This window comes from Coffea arabica, chromosome 6e, assembly GCF_036785885.1.
Source record: "Coffea arabica cultivar ET-39 chromosome 6e, Coffea Arabica ET-39 HiFi, whole genome shotgun sequence".
NCBI lineage: Eukaryota > Viridiplantae > Streptophyta > Magnoliopsida > Gentianales > Rubiaceae > Coffea > Coffea arabica.
Window position 1 is genome coordinate 44,074,342 of NC_092321.1, and position 7,480 is coordinate 44,081,821.

Below are 7,480 nucleotides of genomic sequence, written 5' to 3' on the forward strand. Positions count from 1 at the left end.
GGACTTTTGACTACTATTTCATGTCTTACCATTTGACTTAATAAACTCAAAATTTACCAAAAAATTGCTCCATTTCAAGCTCTCTTGGCCGACCACTTCAAGGAGAAAAGAAAGAAAGAAACTCTCCAATTTCTTGATTCCATCTTGCTCCAAATCATCAAACCAACCATTTAATCTTGCAATTTCTCCATAAAACCTCTTCACTTAGTGTTAGTGAGTTGATTTGTGGAGTTATTTGGAAAGCTAAGAGGACCTATTGCTCTCTCTCTCTTGTTTCTAAGGTGAGTTATGAAGAACCACTCTCCTCCCTCTAATGATGCTTAATTGATGCTTAGTGGTTGTATAAGGTGCCACTTTATGGATTGTATTGTGATGTTTGGTTGAATTGATGAACTTTTATAATTTTTTGGGGATTTTCTGTTTTAATATGAACATGATTGTGTGGCTATCTATGATGATTGGAAATGATGTATAATGACTCTAGAAGGTGGAAAAAGTGGATAATTGCAACCAATTTCTGGTTTGGAAGAAATTGTAGCAAGTTAGGGTTTTCTTGGGAACATTCTGCCCTGTTTTGTAGCTCCTAGTTAGAGGCCGAATTTGTGACGACCCCACCTCCCCCTGAGGCGTACCAAAGGGTTTGGCGGACCGCCTGCCCAGCTCTCGCCAGGACTCACTCACTCAAATCACGTACACACATCCATGGACCATAAATAACATCCACAATTCAAGCTTATAATTTACATTGATAGAGATCAGGGTACCAAATCTCGATATACTTAAACTAGTTCAAAACATATACAATCCAAATACAAAATGTTCCATTCGAGGAATAGCGCGAGTACAAGTCAAAAGTTAAAAGTCAAACAACTAGACTACGCTAGTCTTTACATATCTCACGCCTCGCTCGTACCCCTGTAAGGAAAACAAATAACGTGGTATGAGCTAAAAGCCCAGTGAGGTTCCAAATAGCAAATTGACCATTATTTATAAGTACAAGTTTTCGATATAGCAAAGTAAGGAGCATGAAGAGTTCATAAATGTGAGCAATAACACGTCAAGTAGAAATCTCAAAATGAGCGAGTGTAAAAGTTTTTCAAAATCAACAATAATCCAATAAGCAATAATCAATCCAAAGCATAAGGATACGGATGGCCCTCAGGAGCCAACTTCCATTCATCATCAGGAGCTTGATCACGTAGTAGTTGACACTCCGTCAACTTTCAAGTAAAGGAACCAATCCAGTAGAGCACCACTTACACGACTCTCCGTCCACCATTCACACCCCCTACTGGGCCCAAAATCCTCAATAAACATGGGTGGTAATACTCGAGTATACCGATTAGCCGAGGAGGTATCACTCCACTCGACAAAATAAGAGACCCAGGGTTCGTTACCCAATCGACCAAGCCCTTGCCGGCTCGACTAGAGTAACTCGCCACAGGGTTTCTGGAATTCCAGGAAGTGCGCACATCAAGTATATCAAGTCAATTGCAATCAATAAACAAGTATATCACGTAAGGGCAAGTGCGATAAAGTACACTCTTGCCCTGTCAATTCACGTATATAACAAGTACTCATATTGGTCACGTATCCAGTTCAAGTATCTAGTGCAATTCAGTATTTGAAAGCACTCACCACAAGATATAGTGCCTTTACTGGTCACTTTCAGGTTATACTCCGAGTTCGGAGTCCAAATCTGCGATAAAACTCAATTTGAGAACTTTGAAACATGACTAGAGTTCGAAACTTAGACGTTTCGTTCAATAAGAATCAAGAAATTGAAATTCACTTGGACAGTAGTCGTGAAACACTTGCTCGCCTTTTTAAACAGTAAAACTTTGTAATATTTATACTTGAAATTGTCTTGCGAGTTGAAAGTACAAGGAAAACATACTTCGAGCAATCATTATTTCATTTCTCAAGGGTACAAGTTCGTCCAAGTCCTAACGTATAACACTCAAGAAACATAGTGGCCAAGGTTCTCGCTAGTTCAAGTAATAAGTACTTAACCTTCACTCAAGTCGCTAATATAGTTTTCTAGTCCTCGAGTAAAAATTCGGGCAGCATGCCCTTTGTGTTTACCTAATTTTTCAGCCTTTTAGGCTTCATTGTTTTTCTCAAACACAACCCAACATTATACATATCAGCAATTCATGTCAAGAGCCGTTCCATAGGCTCACAATATCATAATAACAAGAATCGTATTAAGTACAAGTGCAGAAATTCAATTTAGTTCAAAACAGATTTGACGTACAAATGCGGAAATAACATATCCGAGGTTACGCTTATCGGATTAAAACGAAACCTATGCCGTTTCGAAGCTAAGACACAGAGCTACAACATTCATGAAGGTCACTTAGTCCAGTTCCTAATGTAACTCAGTCAAATTCTCGAATTACTAAACCAGAAACCAATTCGTCGGCTGTTTAAACGCAGAATACTGTAATGGTCATAACTCAGTGTACAAAAGTCCAATTCAGGTGTTCTTTGAGGCATTTTAAAGCTACTTCAGAACACTACAACTTTCATGTTTTGGCCCAGAGGTAAATCAGTACGACTCCCAGTCAAAAAACGTGATACACTGGACTTAACTGATGAAACGGACTGCTGGGAAATATTTAAAACAGTAAGGGTATTTTGGACTTTTCACATCCTACGTTGCTCTGATTGAGCTGAAATTTTGTAGGAACCTATAAAATGTCATTCTATACAACTTTTCTTCTTTGACCTAAGGCCAAATCAGCCTCTAACACACAGATACAAATTCGGACAGAATGTAAGCAAGAATTTCCAGAAATCTGAAATCTTTAGTTTTTAGTGGAACTTTCCTAAATTTCTTGGTCTAATCACTACCACAACACCTTATGAAACCTCAATTGCAACATATAAGCATCTTACAACAATTTGGGCAGAATTTCCATAAGCCCTAGTTCATCAAATAAATTGGGGAAAAACCTCTAAAACATGCTAATCATCCATGATTCCACCACTATAATCAACTACTAAACTTAATTTAACAAAATTGAAAGCAAAACTTAGAGAGATAAGCTCTCTTACCTTGAATAGAGGACACAAAGAGTAGCCCAAGCTTTCTCTTTCCAAAATTTCACCACAAATCACTAACTAAACACTCAAAGGTGAGTTTAATCGGTTTATTTCCTTAGTTTTCTCACTTTGTAGCTAGAAATCAAGAAGAAATGAAGAAGTTTTTCTCTTGGTCTTTCCCTCTCTCTCTTATTTCGGTTATGGAGCAGAAAAATGAAGGAAATGGAGCTTAACTTGTCTTATAAGGAAGTAAGAAGATTAAGGCTAATTGTGTCCACAATTTTTGGCCAACACTTGGACTAATCTTGTCCACAAATTTTTCTCTTTCTTCCCTTACATTTCTAGCCTTATAATTTCGGTCAAACCAGCTGCAAATTAGGAAGATATTTTGTGCAAAAGTCAATAAGCTTGTTTGGTAAGAAAAATGGTGGTCAAGCGGTGCGTTCAATCGGTAGTGCGCGGGACCCGCCAGTTCGCGCCGTTTTTCTTAAAAACTCACGTACTAGGTTTTTTTTTCTTCCCATTCACTATCCTTATATCATTGCTACTACTCACACATTATTTTTCACTTAAAAGTCACTTTTAATCCCCAAATTGATCCCTGGCCAGTACCGAAAATTTATCCGGCGGAAATCGCGAAAACCCTAATTTTGCTCAAATCTTGAAACCGAAGTGTAAAACCCTATTTTCCAGGTTCATCTGCACTTATTGTTGAACAATTGGGTAGTAGGGCTTTAATAAATAATAATTTTCAAATAAAAGGAAATTTTTAAGAAAACGTGAGGAATTTTCCAATTCCAATGATTAAATTTAGGGTTTCAATCAAAATGTGAGAGATTTAAGAGAACCGGTTAGTCACAAGTAAACTAGGGTTTTTGACTAAAATATTAGGGTTTCTAGTCTTTTAAAACAAAATAAGGTTTTAAATCAAACCCGAAGAAATATACTTTAATATTTTCTTCACAAACAACCTCCTAATATTCGGGATGTTACAGAATTGGCCTTGGATTAAAACATCAAAGTTGTAGGGAATAACATTTTAGAGGTTCCTGCAAAATTTCAGGTCAATCGGAGTAGTGTAGGATGAGAAAAATCGAAATTACCCTTGCTGTCCTGGTTTTATCCGAATGTAAGAATTGCGCCTGTAATTGATTGTTTTGGTTGGAATTGCTTCGAAATTGGTTGTTGAGGTCTTATGATGAAATGTATCCCTATTTCTTATCTTTCAGCTGGTTTTGGAATTTCTGGATTTGGACTTGGATAGCCTGATTTATGATGTTTCCGCTAGAATGCGTTTTGTGAATCTGTTTTACGGTTTTGGTGTAGTATCTTGCATTTTTTACATGGTTGCACTCAAAAATGGGTTGGGTGACCTTCTGTAATATTGTAGCCCTATATCTTAGCTTCGAAACGGTAGGTCTTTCACCTTCATCCGATAATCGTAGTGCCTTTGGTACTATTACCGCAAAATGACGTCAAAAACTATTTTTTTCAGGGTTAAAGCTAGTTCCATTTCCGGATTTTTCTGGTTTCCTCTAATGCTTATGTATGCTTATGGAACACTATTTCGGTAGTATTTGGCATTGGTTTATGACTTGTAATTGAGTCTTATTGTGCTTATTTGAATATTTTAGGGCTTGACTTTCATTTCCGGACTTTTCCCTAGCTTGAATTGTACTTGTACTACTTGGGGCTTATTGAATGGCTATTGAATGAACTTATTATGTGTGTGCCTTTGGGAGTGATTGAGGAAAACAAACGAAGCCTTGATGGCTGGAAAAGTAAAGAAAGACAAGGGGAAGTGCTGTCCAAATGTTTGTAGGAGCTTCGGTGCAGTCTCGGGAGATTTGCTATATCTTGATGTAGAAATGTCGGAATTGAGTTCCGTTTGTTGCGTTTTAAACTAGATTCATAGGGCTATAAACCGTGTGAATTTCAGATCCTATTTCTATTTGTCCAATTTATGGTGATTTTTCAAAGATGACTGAAATCTTGTACCTGTTCTGTCCTCCATTGGACAAGGCAGCAACTTGCGACTTGAATTCGACTGACTTACGTTCTGAATCTTACAATAGTGTTTTCTGGAAAGTTATAACCCTTTCAATGTATTTTTCAACGGTATAACTTTTATTAATTTTGGACTTACAAAACTTGAGATATGATTTTTCATATAAGGTCGCGCGGAACTGGAAAAATTCTGTTTTCCTAGTATTGATCTTGCTTTCATTATCCACTTCAAATTTGGATTTGGTCAGTCATTGTAGGAAGGGCTTTGAGGTTGTTCATGCTTTTAAGACTAATTGTTACCTTTTCACTCCGAGGTCAACTCTTTGCTTTGCATTAATGGTTCTTTTGACTAGGCATATGGCTCGTAACCGAGTCTCACTTGCGAATTCCATACTCGGTCTTGGAGTCGAGTTTTAAGTGTTTGCCTTGATTGTTCTAGGAGGTAACGACGAGTAAAGTCACACTTGGGAAGGAAACTTTCGAAATTATCCTTGTTTGATCCGGTGAGTGTACTTCCCTGAGTTATTGTTAAACTGGTTTTCTGTACTTGCAACTTGCTACTTGAATATTTTTCCCGACTGTTTACCTTGTATGAGATGAGGGTGTACTTTATCACACTCGTTCTCTTGCCTGTACTTATTATGTTCTTGAACTTGTTACTTGCACTTGTTATGCGATCGTTTGGAAGTGTGTCCACGATCGTTCTGTTAAACTTGATCGTCCTGTTAACCCTGAGCTCAACCTCATGGGGAGTTAATTAAATCGAGCCATGCAAGGACTTGGTCGAGAAAATTGACAATCCGTGGGTGCCTGTTTTTATGGAATCTTTGAGTATTGAGACTCTTGATTCCGGTATACTCGAGTATTATCATTCCTGTTTCTATTTGGCGTTCGGGCCCGGTAAGGGGTATGAATGGTGAACGGGATTCGGCGTTAAAGCGGTGTTCTACTGGACTGGTTTTCTTTAGTTGGAAGTTGACGAAGGGTCAACGTAGTCGGATCAAGTACTGCAACGGGAAATTGGCCCCTGAGGGCCATCTGTATCCTTTCTATCTAAAGTTGTTTACATATCTCCTTATTTGGTACACCTATGTGATTAATTGAGCATGAAGTTCCTTGGTCCTTGATTGTTATTATTATTTTTGGTACCTCATTGAGCTTATAGCTCACCCCGTTTTGTTATCCTTGTTTTCCTTACAGGAAAATCTTTTGGGAACAATGATGTTTGGAAGCATGAGTTGAGCTAGATATATATTCTTTTGTATAGCTCCTCAATAGATAGAAACCTTGAATATATTTCGATCAAACAACTCCCTTTTGATTTGTAAATTGGCAATCATGTATTTATATATATATAAGAGTGTTTAATCCTGTACATGGGTTACCCCGCTCGAACGTGTCCATTCTTTATGGCTACATGGAGTTTAATGAAATTTCTGAGATTTCGGACGAGTATAGTATCCACGTGTGAACCGAAAAAAAAAAAGAGTCTGGCAGGAACTTCGACAATACTATGGGTTGGTAAGTTACATTTAACTTGGAGGTTTCCCAATCGTTCGTTTTCTTTGGTTTCTATCACGCGTGCTATAGAGTTGGGAGTGATTTGACCCCGTAGTCCCGGCGAGAGCTGGGCAGGCGGTCCGCCGAACCCTTTGGTTCGCCTTAGGGGGAGGTGGGGTTGTCACAGTTTAGCTGTAATATTTTCTCTTGGTTATTATTAGGGTTCCTTGGTGATTGAGGGTATTACCCGGAGGGTCCTTTGGGCGTTATTTTGCGTAAATAGGTGAGTGTTCTTTGTTTGTTATGTTTCCATTAACTATATGATTTGTTGTGGATATTTGATTAAATGATAAATGTTTGTTAAAATAAATTTTGCTAGACGAGTGTGTACTTTATCTCACTCGACCTAAATGAAATGTGAAATTTTTAATGTTTAAGTGATTAAATGTTAGTTGTGCATGAATGTAAGCCTTTTGGCTGAACTGGGCCCTTGCCTTTTGTTGCCGGTTGACTCAAGCCAGAAGCGGACTCGGTCGGGCGATTTGGTGACCTTGGGTGAAAGTTTGGTATACTCGAGTATTACCACGTTATCAGGTGGAGTCTGGCCAATGTCCAGAAGGGGGAAGAATGAAATGAATAAACGAGTGACAATGTCAATGGAGGGGTTTTAACATACAAAATGCATTTTAAAATGATTGGAGGAATAAGGAAATGAAAGGTGAATGAAAGAACGAAAGGTTCTATGTGAGCATGTGTCCTTTTAATGAATGTGTTATCATTGCTTCATAATGTAAATGTTTCCTGGATTACTTGTAATTACATGATTAATGTCCTTGTTTAAGTTGATTGTGTGTCTGGAACCTCACTGAGCTTTTAACTCGTTCCGTTAGTTTTGTTTTCCTTAACAGGAGATGCAAGCAAGGAC

General features: G+C 38.1%; 1 long non-coding RNA gene across 1 annotated transcript; it reads right to left on the bottom strand.

Annotated features, from left to right (window-relative positions):
- Positions 1-726: 726 nt before the first annotated feature.
- LOC140010060 (uncharacterized) lies at positions 727-3,320 on the bottom strand. Its single transcript, XR_011817323.1, has 3 exons — positions 3,061-3,320; positions 1,639-1,699; positions 727-915 (listed from the first exon to the last, which is right to left on the bottom strand). It is a non-coding gene; the product is annotated as an uncharacterized lncRNA (long non-coding RNA).
- Between the last annotated feature and the right edge of the window lie 4,160 nt (positions 3,321-7,480).